The following is a 14705-nucleotide window of genomic DNA, read 5'->3' on the forward strand; positions in this document are numbered from 1 at the left end:
GCAAGGAAATAATTTCCGGAGAAAAAGCTGCCAGCCTGAAAAAAAAAGAAAAAAAAAGGGAGGGGGGAGGAATCAAATTAATGGATGTTATGAATGAATCAGAATAGTCTCTTTCCATGCCCATTCCTAAGACGGAGTGGATGTTATCTATTTTGTTGACTTCAGATGCTGCACATTGAGTTCACCTGAGGCACAAGAAAAAGCTGTCTAAAAACCCAATTGTTGCTAGTTGCTGTCAGCCTTCATTGCACTCATGAAGGACTTGGGGATTGTGACTGACGTTAAACAGGATTGCAAGAATGGGAATTCTGTTCATATATGTCTTCAGAATGCACCCAACAGCTCTGAAGCAGGTGGACTAACTCTTGGAAATAGCTTTTAATCCTTTAAACTGAGAGGTGTATAAAAACATCAAACAAATTAAATCATGTTAGCATTTAGAAGAGCAAAGCAAACAAGATGAGCCCTGGTGGTGCAGTGGTTAAAGTGCAGTATTGCTGGCAAACTCTGCCCGCAGCCTGGAATTCGATCCTGATGAGGCTCAAGGTTGACTCAGCTTTCCATCCTTCTGAGGTTAGTAAAATGAGGACCCAGATTGTTGGGGGCAACATGCTGACAGTGTAAACTCCCCAGAGAGTGCTTAAAGCACTGTGGGATGGTATATAAGCCTAAATATTATATTATTACTATGCTAAGGCATAAGGGACAATCGTGGCTCAAGTGATAGTCAAACAGCGTTTTTTAAGCCAAAATATTACAAAATAGTTACCAAATTTTCAAATTCTCCAGATTTGTTCAGTAGGTTGAATAGAAAAAAAAAACAAAAACCCAAGAAGTTCAGCAGAGAAATGGGGTGCTGATTTTAAACTTATGTCATACCTCCACTAGTGACTTATAATATCTTTATTGCACAATCTATCTATTGCTGACATGAAATAAAGCAAGTGTTGTTATCTGGACATAACAAATAGTTCAATAACTCTAGCAGATGCTCTAAGTCAGAACAGATAGTCCTTGACTTACAACCACAATTGAGCCCCAAATTTCCGTTGCTAAGTCAGATATTTTCTAAGTGTCTTTTGCCTCATTTTATGACCTTCCTTGCCACAGTTGTTCAACAAATCACTGCACAGCCAGACAGGAAAACCAACAGATATATAGATAAATAAACAGATAGATGGACATATGGATAGCTAGACTGATAGCTAGACAGAGTCACTTTTTTCACCCGGTAGGTTCAGCTATCTAGCCTACCATTCCAATGTCATACTCAACTACAGGAATCTCAGTCATTGGTGTGACTTTGGGAAGCTCATTGTTTTCTTGACCTATGCTTTCCCTGAACTTCCCAATTTCCCAGGAAGATCAGCAGTGTGGAGGGATTTAGTTAAACTGTGACTTGTGTTTAGCCAGGCAGTATACTCTCTCTCTCTCTCTCTCTCTCTCTCTCTCTCTCTCTCTCTCTCTCTCCCTCCCTACACCTTTGCTCCGCGAGCTGCATTGGTTACCAGTTGTCTTCCGGGTGAGGTTCAAGGTCTTGGTCATGATCTTTAAGTCCTTACATGGCATGGGTCCGGGTTACCTCGGGGACCACCTGCTGCCGGCGTCAACTTCCCTCCGCCCAGTACGTGCCCACAGAGAGGGCCTCCTCAGGGTGCCTCCGGTCAGGGAATGCCGACTGGTGGCCCCCAGGGGGAGGGCCTTCTCTGTGGGCGCTCCGGCATTATGGAACCAACTGCCGGTTGAGCTCCGGATGGCATCAGACCTCCGAACCTTCCGCCACTTATTTGAATTAGCTGGTCTGGCCTGATGGGGATTATGGGTTTTTAAATTGGTGTTTTTTTTACTACTTTATTATTGTTTTTTAACTGGGCACTGGTTTAATTTCCTTTTAACTTTTGTATCGTTATTTATATATGCCCTGTGAACCGCCCTGAGTCCCTAGGGAGAAGGGCGGTATAGAAATCAAATAAAACTAAACTAAACTAAACTAAACTCCCCCCCTCTCTCTCTCCCTCCCTCCGTCTCTCTCTCTCTCTCTCTCTCTCTCTCTCTCCCTCCGTCCCTCTCTCTCTCTCTCTCTCTCTCTCTCTCTCTCCCTCCGTGCCTCTCTCTCTCTCTCTCTCTCTCCCTCCGTCCCTCTCTCTCTCTCTCTCTCTCTCTCTCCCTCCGTCCCTCTCCCTCTCTCTCTCTCTCTCTCTCTCCTCTCCCTCTCTCTCTCTCTCTCTCTCTCTCTCCCTCCCTCCGTCCCTCTCTCTCTCAATATGTCTCTCTCTTTTTGAAACCCCTCCCTCAATCCCTACAAATGTGCCTACAGCAAAGTAATTAGGAAAACCAATGATGCAAATCCCCCCGAGGTAAGCTTGTCCTGTTTAGGGTACAACTACAGGCTGAACTTCAGTAACACCTTTGACATAATCAAACATCCTGGAGCCCTTTACAAAGCCATAAATTACTCACCTGTGAAATAATGACCGCAGGGAATTAGGATAGCTTCGCCGAGCCCATTGATCAATGTTGGACTAAATGAGGCAGCGGAAAGGCTGCCGAGTTTTAGTTTCTTTTTCCCCTCCTTTTTTTCTTCTCTCCCCAGTCAGTCCTCTGTTGCCCTTAGAAACTTTCCCTGTCTGAAGGAGGACAAAACAAATGAGACCTGTAACAAAATGTTGCAGCTGCAAAGTCAAGTTATTTCTCCCTATGACTTGCTGGTTGTGTTCAGACAAGAGCCTTGGTGGAGCAGTGGGCTGATGCCTCCTTAAGTAACACCAGCTGCCTGCAATTAGTGCAGGTTCGAGTCCCACCAGGCTCAAGGTTGACTCAGCCTTCCATCCTTCCGAGGTAGGTAAAATGAGGACCCAGATTGTTGGGGGCAATAAGCTGACTTTGTAATAATGCCGCTTGGGGGGTGTATGAAAGCCCTAACAAGCAGGCATATACATAGAATGAAGGCTACTGCTAAGCTTGTAAGCTGCCCTGAGTCTTCGGAGAAGGGCGGGATATAAATGTAATAAAAAATAATAAAAAAATATCCTTTACCTGATTTCTGAAGGATATCATCTCCTTGCTTTGCATAATACTTTGAATCACAAGCAAGCCAAGTTCTCACAACATGCTTAACTACAAAACATTAATTGAGGTTTACACTCAACAAGCTTAGTATCTTGTGAAGATACATCTCCTCAACCTTTTGCTGAATTGGTGAAGCAGGTTATATAGACCCAGTAATTTGCCAGAAGTGGAAACTGGTACATAACAACCTGGTTCTTGATTGCTCCTCTGCTACCTTATTTATAGGAAGATTGCATTAAAAGCAGAGATTCAAGTCTGGAGAAATGGCAGATTGTGGACTGCAAAACCCCAGATGATCACCAGAGGGCAACACAGAGTGCTCTGTATCTTAATGGTACCTTGATTATTATTTTTTTTGGGGGGGGGCGGGCGGGGGTCTAGAACTGATAGCCTGAAATGTTTAAATATATTTCTGGCCAAGAAGCAAATCTGCACTTAGATACTGATAGCTGAAACTTAAGAAAGCATTTTCTAAATAGTTTTTGGCTTTGTCAGACAAACTGTAGTCTCAACATCTGGCATTTCCCTGTGTTTTATTCTGAGCTCTTATAAGACTTATCCCACTTATGTTGGAGTAATTCCATTATCCACAGTGGGACTGTCCCAAAGCTCTTGAAAATCCAATATGCCCCTTTGATGGTACGCCGTTAGATTGTCATACAATGGCAGCTAATTATTTATTTAATAGACACTCCAGTTCTGCCAATCCCACTTGCAGTCTACACTAAAGTACAAGCAGTCAGTCCCACTGAAAATAGCAAGGCTAATCAGTTTTGGATTGTACTTTTAACAGAAGAGGCAACATTCCAAACTGCAGGCATTCAAGTAGATGGCTTCAAATCATCTTCCTAATATATTATGCTAATCAGATTCCCTTCCTGTAGTGTAGTGAAATAAATGCAATTTGATTAAAGGGGATAATTGTAAATCATTAAAAAAATTGAATCCTTTTCAGTAAGCAGGAGGACTTATATCAGAAAGAAGGTTTTGTCTAAGTTTCTACTTTATTGCCTAACCCACTAACTCCTTCCCCCCCCCCAAAGTGGAAAGCCTGTTTTAAAATTTTACACAAAAAAAACCTTGAGCCAATAAATTTAAAATTGCAGCGGGGCCATGCTTTTCATTTTCATCGACACATTGTGTGGTAGGAAGTGCCTGTTATGCACAAATGTCCATTAAATATGAAAGTACATCATTGCAGTGATTTGTGTCATTTGAGCCATTACTTCACCGTACAAGTCACATCATTTGGGTCAAGTTGATCTAAATGACAGTTTGTGTAATTCATGTAATGATTTCATTATACAATTCATGTAAATTGCTGCAGAACTTATAAATCGTAGAAGGAAACAAAAAAAGGCAATTATAGAAATTGATGCCTATAATGTAATTGTGCTCTTTTCATAAAGACACCATTGCACACATAATGTAGATTGAACAATATACAAATGATGTAAAATTGTCCTGATGGAACTTGGACAACTGTAGATGATTTCATTAGGGTACTCTTGAGGTTTAATCTCCTCTTCATGGAAGTCATCTAGCCTGGGGACCTGCTTCTAAACTTCATTTTGAGGCAGGGTGTGCAAAATGGCTGATAGTCCTGCCTTTAGGATGGTGGTGAAACATGTCTAAAAGCCTTTACATGTTTCCCTTTTCCAACTCAAAGGTTCCAAAGGAAAAGAGAGACAGTCCAAATATATTTTTCCCGTTAATTGGAGCATTGAAGTGTTATACCCCTAAAGTCTGGAAAACCCCACAATAACGTGTGATAAAACCAAAGTTGGTATGTGTGTCTTTTCATTAGGTTCCTTAGACTAAAGATATTGTTCAACATTCAGCAATAGATCTAATGTAATTCTGCTAACCCAGCTTTACTATCAGAAACATGTGCTTTTAGCAATTACAATAAAATGATCTTCAAAACTGCATAATAACAAATAGAGAAATCTGAGCACTACCTGTTCATTGTTCTTCCTCTCTAATGTTATACATGCAGCTACAACTGTTTTTTATTCAACTAATTAACGATTTTGCATATTTGTTTCTTTGAGAAACATCTGATTATGTGCATCTTGGGCTATAGAGGAAGGTCCATATAATTTCTTCACTGCTCCTTCTCATTCTTTAAATTAATTTAGGAAATATTTTTTAAATGATTTACATTATTTTGACATATTTGGAAACCCTAGTGGTTCTTCAGAGAGGATGCCAATTGTTATCCCCTTCCAAAGAGAGAGGGCTACTAGGTCTCTCTCCTCTCTCCCCTCCCCCCTCTCTCTCCCTCCTTCCCTCCCTCCCCCCTCATTCTCTGACATATGTGTTTGGTTAACTGGTTCTGCCAATTGGTTATTACTATCGTTATAGGCTTTTTTCTTTGTGAGCTTCCAAGAGTTGGTTGGAGTCAGGGCATGTCCAAGCTGAAATCAATCAATCAATCAATCAATCTCTTCACTCACCCAGGAAAGTTAATTTTCAAAGGAGGGGACTACCAGGAACATTGAGGTAAGTTCAGCCCAATTTCCACCTGCCTGACTGAGTTCTTCTCTCTCTCTCTCTCTCTCTCTCTCTCTCTCTCTCTCTCTCTCTCTCTCTCTCTCTCTCTCTCTCTCCCCCTCCCTCCCTCCCTCCCTGTCTCTCTCCTCCTCCTCCTCCTCCTCCTCCTCCTCCTCCTCCTCCTCCTCCTCCTCCTCCTCCTCCTCCTCCTCTCCCTCTCTCACTCTCTCGTTATTCCTCTTTAGATGGAAAGGAAACAACCCTGGGCCTTTTGTCTCCCTTCTCCACCTCTTTCAGAAGAGATTTTATCTCTTCTGAAATCATTTGGAGTTGACTTGGGAAAGGAGGAGAAAATACAGAGGGAAGGATAATCTTCAGGAGCAACAGTGCTAATGCTGTATTAAAAGTTTGCAAAAACTTGCAGCCAGGTTAAATTAATACCCTTCACCCAACACACATAAATTAATTAAGGAAAAAATCAAGATAGCAATGATAAAAATAAATACTTAATCAGCAGCCTTTTGTGGGGTTTGAAAGTGCAGAATTACAGTTGACTCCTCTAATTAAATGGGCAATTTCAGTTGCTGGGCTTGAAGACAACTCATTCTGGAAAGACACAAGTTCAGAAAGTAACCAATCAATGACAATTGAAAGAGCCAGAAGCAGAATGTGATTTACTAGATGCTTAGCAAAAAGAACGAGCAAGCAATTAACACATATTAAAGACAAAAGGCAAAGCTCCTTCAGGAAAAATTGCTGGACATGAAATCACTTGACAACTTGGCAAATTCAGGGAAAGGAGAGGTATCCCCAAGTCGTCATCTTCCTTTGGGAAACATCTCCCTCAGTCTCAGAAATCCATTTTCCTATTCTTACTCTTGCCTTGCTATTCTGGTGCCAAAGAAGTTTTTTCCCCAAAAGGTGATTGGACTTTCTTGTGTTTTTTTTTCTCTTGAAAATGTTTCACTTCTCATCCAAGAAGTGGAACTGAAGAAGCTTCTCGGATGAGAAGTAAAATGTTTTCAAGGAAAAACCCCAAGAAATTCCAGTTGCCCTTTGGAAAAGCATTTTTGAGACAAACCATGACCTGGATGATTGACAATATCCATAGATATTTGCTATTCTGATCTTGCCTCCTTCTCAAATTTGCTGTGTTAGGATAAAAGGAAAATTGCTGAGAAATTACAATCTCTCTCTCCTCGGGGATACATGTCTTACTCCAACAAGGCTGTGCTTTGGTGCAGGCCAGAATGAGATGCTGGTGGCTGAACTATTGGCTGAAACAAATCAGTGTGTTTTATCCTGGCTGATAAATTCATCTTGTTATGAAAAAAAAGACAAAGAGCAGTGATGCTGTCTTGGCACATTCTGCCTAGAATGGACCAGGGGAAAACCATGGCCAAAGTCAAGCAAAGAGTGTTTTATTCAGATGTATCCAATGACAGAGTCAAATCCTCACTTGCCACTCTCTTGTTCTCTCTGACATGCCTTCTGCCATTCCTAAATACTTCCATGATACTCCCTCTGCTGCACTCAGAAGCGTGTCCATCCTGATGAAATGCGATGTGGTGCCTTCAATGCTAATAGAAGAGAGACTTAACAACATCCCCTTTTCCAAGAAAGGCCTCTGTGTCTGTTTTGAATGCCGAGGTTGGGACCTTGGCATGCGTTCTCCCAAGCTACCCTCTGGATCATACCTGCTGCTTAGAGATAATCTCTCCCCTCATCAGCAGATGCTTGGACTGGCCTCAGTCTGAGACTGTACTCCGTCAACTGAGAGATCAGGCTGTGTAATCACCACCAAAGTCTGCTTTGTTGCAATTGCCATTAGAAGCTCACAGGTTTGAAAGGAATGGCTTTGACCCCAAGTTTAGCTAATCCACTTTGACTGACACTCCACATACTTACACCCTCTCATATAGATATAGGTGTGTATATGGTCAGGAGATTTTCTCTGATCCATGTTGGCTCTTCTTTCCCCAATCTTTCTTCTCTCTTTTTAAATCTTTGACTATATAGCTCATGAACAAATAATAAGCAGCCATTTACAACACAACCCCTACTTCCTTGCTTGTCAGCTCTTGGATTATCTCCTCTTGACCTTTGATTTAGCATTCTTTAGCAGGTTCCAAAGCAATCCAGTTACTAGACAGAGTGAGTGTGGTGTAGGGGAGCTCTTTGTCACTTCACAGTGCAACCCCTGCTGTAGCTGTCAGCTGTTTGTTTTCATAGCTTTTTGAAATTTGGTGTGTGGGTGGCCCAAACAATGTGTTTGTGTGTGGGCATGTGTGTGCACCATGAAGCAGTAGCAAGGAGAGCACTAGTTCACTCTCTCCCATCTTGCTGTGCAGTGCACATCCACCTGCCATTGCCATTATAGGTTAAATGCAACTGTCATAGTTCCGACAGATGAGACCAGTAAAATGAGAACACCAAGGCAAGAAGTTTCCTTAAAGAACTTATTTATTGGCTACATAGTATCAGCACTATCATAAGTGAAACCAAGACTGAAGTTCCCTCCCAAAGGTTTCAATGCTACAAAGTTGAACTTCTCACCCCAATAATACAGGTGAAACTCGAAAAATTAGAATATCGTGCAAAAGTTCATTTATTTCAGTAATGAACTTAAAAGGGGAAACTAATATATGAGATAGACTCATTACATGCAAAGCAGGATAGTTGAAGCCCTGATTTGTCATAATTGTGATGATTATGGCTTACAGCTCATGAAAACCCCAAATCCAGAATCTCAGAAAATTAGAATATTGTGAAAAGGTGCAATATTCTAGGCTCAAAGTGTCCCATTCTAATCGGCTAATTAAGCTATAACACCTGCAAAGGGTTCCTGAGCCTTTAAATGGTCTCTCAGTCTGGTTCAGTAGGAATCACAATCATGGGGAAGACTGCTGACCTGACAGTTGTGCAGAAAACCATCATTGACACACTCCATAAGGAGGGAAAGCCTCAAAAGGTAATTGCAAAAGAAGTTGGATGTTCCCAAAGTGCTGTATCAAAGCACATTAATAGAAAGTTATGTGGAAGGGAAAAGTGTGGAAGAAAAAGGTGCACAAGCGGCAGGGATGACCGCAGCCTAGAAAGGATTGTCAGGAAAAGGCCATTCGAAAGTGTTGGGGACTTTCACAAGGAGTGGACTGAGGCTCGAGTTAGTACATCAAGAGCCACCACACACAGACGGATCCTGGACATGGGCTTCAAATGTCGTATTCCTCTTGTCAAGCCGCTCCTGAACAACAAACAACATCAGAAGCAAAGATGCCTGGGCTAAAGAAAAACAGACCTGGTCTGTTGCTCAGTGGTCCAAAGTCCTCTTTTCTGATGAGAGCAACTTTTGCATCTCATTTGGAAACCAAGGACCCAGAGTCTGGAGGAAGAATGGAGAGGCACACACTGCAAGATGCTTGACGTCCAGTGTGACGTTTCCATAGTCTGTGTTGATTTGGGGAGCCATGTCATCTGCTGGAGTTGGTCCACTGTGCTTCATTAAGACCAGGGTCAACGCAGCCGTCTACCAGGAGTTTTTGGAGCACTTCATGCTTTCTTCCGCAGACGAGCTTTATGGGGATGCTGACTTCATTTTCCAGCAGGACTTGGCACCTGCCCACACTGCCAAAAGCACCAAAACCTGGTTCAATGACCGTGGGATTACTGTGCTTGATTGGCCAGCAAACTCACCTGATCTGAACCCCATAGAGAATCTATGGGGCATTGCCAAGAGAAAGATGAGAGACATGAGACCGAACAATGCAGAAGAGCTGAAGGCCGCTATTGAAGCATCCTGGTCTTCCATAACACCTCAGCATTGCCACAGGCTGATAGCTTCCATGCCATGCCGCATTGAGGCAGTAATTGCTGCAAAAGGGGCCCAAACCAAGTACTGAGTACATATGCTTGCTTATACTTTTCAGAGGTCCGATATTGTTCTATGTACACTCCTTGTTTTATCGATTGCATGTAATATTCTAATTTTCTGAGATTGTGGATTTGGGGTTTTCATGAGCTTCTACGCCATAATCATCACAATTATGACAAATCACGGCTTGAACTATCTTGCTTTGCAGGTAATGAGTCTATCTCATATATTAGTTTCCCCTTTTAAGTTGCATTACTGAAATAAATGAACTTTTGCACGATATTCTAATTTTTTGAGTTTCACCTGTAGGTCATAAATCACATTCCCCAATAATCTTCTTTGGCGGGCTTTCTAATGGAAACTTCAGCCTGCCAAAACTCAGGCAGCAATGGCCTTGGTTCCCACAGGACAATTTATTGTTTTGTCTAAACTTAAAAGTACACATCCCCCCTCCTAATTCTGTGGCAACTGAAACAAAGTAGAAATAGCTTCAGCCAAATTTGTTTGCAGTATTGACAGCAACATTGGATTTGGAGAGCTATAGGCCGGGTTGTAAAGAAGATCCTCTTTCATTTACCTGCCATTTCCCCCTCATATTCATGCTGGGAATAGTGGTTGGAAGATGGGGGAGTTCCAATAGATGGCCAAACTATCCTGCAGATACAAGCTGGAACAGAAGCAACTGGGATTTGCAAAATCCATGTGTGATTGGTTTTCTTCCATTCTCAGATGGAAGATAGTTTAATTGGGCTATTGCTCAATCGGCCTACTATATCTGAGCTGCAAATACCTGGATAAACACTAGATAAGAGTTAAATGGTACAGAAAACTCTTTGCATCTGTCCACTGGGCATCTGGATCTTTGTAACCCAGATTTGCTGCTCAAGTTTTTTTCCAGTCAAGCTTTACCTTCTCTTTTCCTAGCTTTCATTTAGACTTGGAACTGGAGGTGTTTATTACTAATCATGATGCCAAAATGATCAAATGTGTGTTGTGACTCATGATGCACATCCTGGCCTTTTATACTGACATTCCATGTCTGGATCCAAACTATGAAAGACCAGAGCTTGCATCGTGAGTCACTATTCATATTTCTTCTCTAAAAACACATATGGATGGATCCTCTGCTTGCTCTGACTGATTAGCAGAAATAATTGGGGGGAAAAATTACCTTGACAGAGTGACCAGTGCTGCTTCCTTTGTCTCTACAACAGTGAATATCAATCAACATCATCAACACTTAATAAGGAACACAATTCTGCTCCACAAATGATATTATTGCTGTTGTTCTAAAAATAGAGCTGGTTTGCACTTTTTAAAAACTAACTTCCAAGATAGCAGTAGCACTAGCACTTAGAGTTATATACTGCTTCACAGTGCTTCACAGCCCTCTCTAAGTGGTTTATAAGATCAGAATATTGCCCCCAACAATTTGGGTCCTCATTTTACTGACCTTGGAAGGATGGAAGACTGAGTCAACCATGAGCTGGTCAGGATCAAACTGCTGGCAGTTGGCAAAATTTCCCTGTAATACTGCACTCTAACCATTATGCCACCATGGCTGATGGTTGTGCAGTTTCTTTATTTCCTCAGTAAACGATTTATTTTTGGATCTATTATAAAAGTGTATTGAATTTAGTCAAAACTGTACTATGATTCTGCTGTAGATGCAGGGCTACGTAATTAAAATACCTTTTCTAAGGCTGTCTGCTAAATTTCAACATTTTGAACAGAGGACTCAGTGGGTCTAAGATTCTCCTCAACCATCCCAACCTGGCATTGTCTGGTTCTATTGGGAATACAACTCTAATGGCACCCCAGAATTCTGGATGAGAATGTGTAAAATCTATAGTTCTAACACACCTGGGAGAACACCAGGATATCTAAATTCTTACTCAAGAAAATATTTTCCAGATAACATGGGTTAATTCAGAAATATCAAATATGCTGTGAAGTTATTACCTCAGACTGAGAGAAAAAAAATATACAAGCCTAAATAAATAGACAAGATATAATTAGAATGCTGATTTGGTTTTGAATTAAGTCTATATAGTCCTGGATGAGAAGTTAGTCCCATTTTGTAAATGAATATAGAATTTACAAAGTATGTGTCATTCACTCTAACATTGCTAATACGACAGGACTGCAGGGAGCAGATGGTTCTGCTTTCAAATAATAATCATGAAAATGCTCTGAATGCTGGTCTTCGCTATCCTCCATGTTGCTGTAATTTATTGCCTTGGATACTGAAAAAGAAAATATATAAGAAGTGAGAGTATATGAATAACATAAGCCATGCTGAACCCTAAAGACTTAATTTAAAGAGCTGTGGAAAAGGGTTTAACTAATTGTGCATTTTCTTCGGTGGATACAGGCAGATGAATTTCAGAAAAACTCAGCTGGATTTACATCTGGCCAAGAAGGCACTAAGAAACTCAGGCATCCTGAGCAATCAGTACTGCTTCCCAGAGAACTGTTTTGCTGCATCAGTTCTGTGGGGTCCGCTTATATCTTCTAAAGCAAGCAAATTATACCATATAATGTTTGCAGGTACAATCTGATTCATTAAACAGATTTTTCTTTCTTGCCTGGAAGACACTTCTATTCCCATTGCTCTTATAAGGCTTAGTTTAGCCAGACCGTATGTGTGTGTGTGTGTCACAAAACATAGGTAGTCCTTGACTTATGACCACAAGTGAGCCCCAAATTTTTGTTGCTAAACAAGACAATTGTTAGGTGAGTTTTGCCCCATATTTCAAACTTTCTTACCAGAGTTGTTAAGTGAATCACTGAGGTTGTTTAGTAACAGAGTTATTATGGCTTCCCCATTAATTTTGTTTGTCAGAAGGTTGCAAAAGGAGATCACACGACCACAAGATGCTGTAACCATAAAAAATACATGCAGGTTGCCAAATGTCTGAATTTTGATCACATGACCCCGGGGATGCTGCAATGGACATAACTGTGAAAAAATGATCATAAGTCACTTTTTTCCCCAGTGCTGTTGTAACTCTGAACGGTCCCTAAATGAATGGTTGTAAATTGAGGGCTATCTGTGACATTTCTACCCTTCTCAACATTTCCTTTGTCAATCTAATTTTTTCCTTGTATCTTCTCAAGTCCATGGCTCAATGAAACAGGAGCATGTTGGGAACCTCCCCATAATGAAATTACTTTGAAGACTGATGATGTAATCTAGTTTCAGTAATGAAGTGTCTGCAAGAAAACAGCCAAGCTCAGAGAGCACCAAGGACCCTCACTCTGAGGATTGTATGTCATTTCCTTTCTTCTCCTACTAGATTTGTTAATCACTGCAATCTTATAATTCTGAGTGGTGTACAACAAACTACAAACAATCGAGAAAATATAAGTAATAAAATAATCAGAGACATAACAGCATGTGCCTATATGGAGAAATGTGAGGGAGCCATCCACCTGAGTCAAAGACTTCCTGAAAAAGGGCAGTTTCACAATCTTCCTGAATACAAGAACAGATGGCTTCTTCCGACTCCTTGGGGCCAACATATGGGATCTCCTATTTTGTCTGAGACCCACACATTTTATAAGAAGAAGGGACTCTTCTCAGGCCTTCTCAAAATGTTTAACCAGATGGGTGGAGTTAAATATGGCAAGCTAATGTCCCACTACTGTGGGAAGGTAACAGCGTTCCGTGCGCCTTTGGCGTCTAGTCATGCCGGCCACATGACCACGGAGACGTCCTCGGACAAGCGCTGGCTCTTCGGCTTTGAAACGGAGATGAGCACCGGCCCCTAGAGTCAGAAACGACTAGCACGCATGTGTGGGGGAACCTTTACCTTTACCTTTTTAATGTCTGGTATAATGTGGTGTTGTACCTAACAGGCTTTATAAGTAATGACTATGTGAATTGGGCCTTGAGGTTAATAGTTATGACTTTGAAATCAGTGTTTCTCTGTGTGGTGGGGTTGTTCTGCCAGCCATCTGGCCATTGAATGATGCACTAGTTGGGGCTTCCAAATTGTCTCCAGTATGGCTCCACCTAGAGCGCATTGCAGTATTCTAGGCACATAATGACCCAGGCTATGGATGTCTATCACCAGAGCATCCTGATTGAAGAAGGGCTGCAGTTGGTTTACCCATTTAACTAACTGGGGCAGCCTTGCATAAAAATAAGTAGTTGTTTGATCATTTCTGATATTAAACAATATTTTGAATGGGAAACATTCTATGTGAAAGTCACAAGGCACAATTGCTGCTATTATTTGTCTCTTTAAAAAAAAGCCCTCTCCCTTCTTATGGCTAAACTTCATGACTTTTTCATCTATCTACAAGGTCAGTTCTAGCCCATCAAAGCATAAACATTAAGAACTTCATTTGTCCTTAAGATTGTGCCAATGTAAAACACTGCATTATTAAAGGATGGGAACTTAAATGTCACTTGGGTGCACTGTGACTTCTTTGGGAGGGAAGACATGGCTTATTTTACTCAGTTCAACAGTATTCTTTATCGTAGATCCACCAAATCTGGGCAGTAAAAAGATGTTGTGTGTTAAGGTCATGGAGCTGCAGGGGCAAGGGACAAAGGCATGCCTGAATGTCTGCGTGAGACACTGTTTTAAAGGCACAAAGTCTTTTCAAACCTACAATTTAGTCTCATTTTAAAGATGCCACTGCAATTTCCTAATGGATCAGGACATTAACCATTTTGATGTTTCAAAGCCAGAGGAAGTACTATAACGCGTCCAGACTTCTTACCACACGGAGAGACAAGGGCTTTGTTAAAGAGCAAGAGATATCACAAAGTCCTCATTTCCAGTCATTGGACTACACAACCAAATATGGATTTGACCTTTTGCTCTTTTTATCTGGTGTTTCTTCTAAAAGCAATCTCGGTCATTCTAGAAATGACTCTCTGCCCTCCTCCTCATCTCTTCTCTAACTTTCAAAAGGCCTGTTAAATTCTAAACTAAGCTGGATGATAAGTACCAGTTATGTTTTCTAAGCCGTTTATTTTAAGGTTGGGCTTTTGTTTCTTTTTTTTTAGGCCTTACCAACCATTACGTTAAATGCAACTGTAAACAATTTATTGTCAGCGGGAGTTATTCAATTGCTTCTTTGTCCCAGCACGACAACTTGAAACATGTTTTGGCACAAATGAATATGCTTAATATAATCTTACCTTCCAGAATTTAATTTCCATCTTGAATTACTCAATCTGCAGGTGTAGGAAAGAAGGGAGACCGAACTTTCACTAAGAAACCACAGCAAATCCTTTCACTGTTTTCAGGCA

The sequence above is a fragment of the Vipera ursinii genome (genome assembly GCF_947247035.1).
Source record: "Vipera ursinii genome assembly, chromosome: 1".
NCBI classification, from domain to species: domain Eukaryota; kingdom Metazoa; phylum Chordata; class Lepidosauria; order Squamata; family Viperidae; genus Vipera; species Vipera ursinii.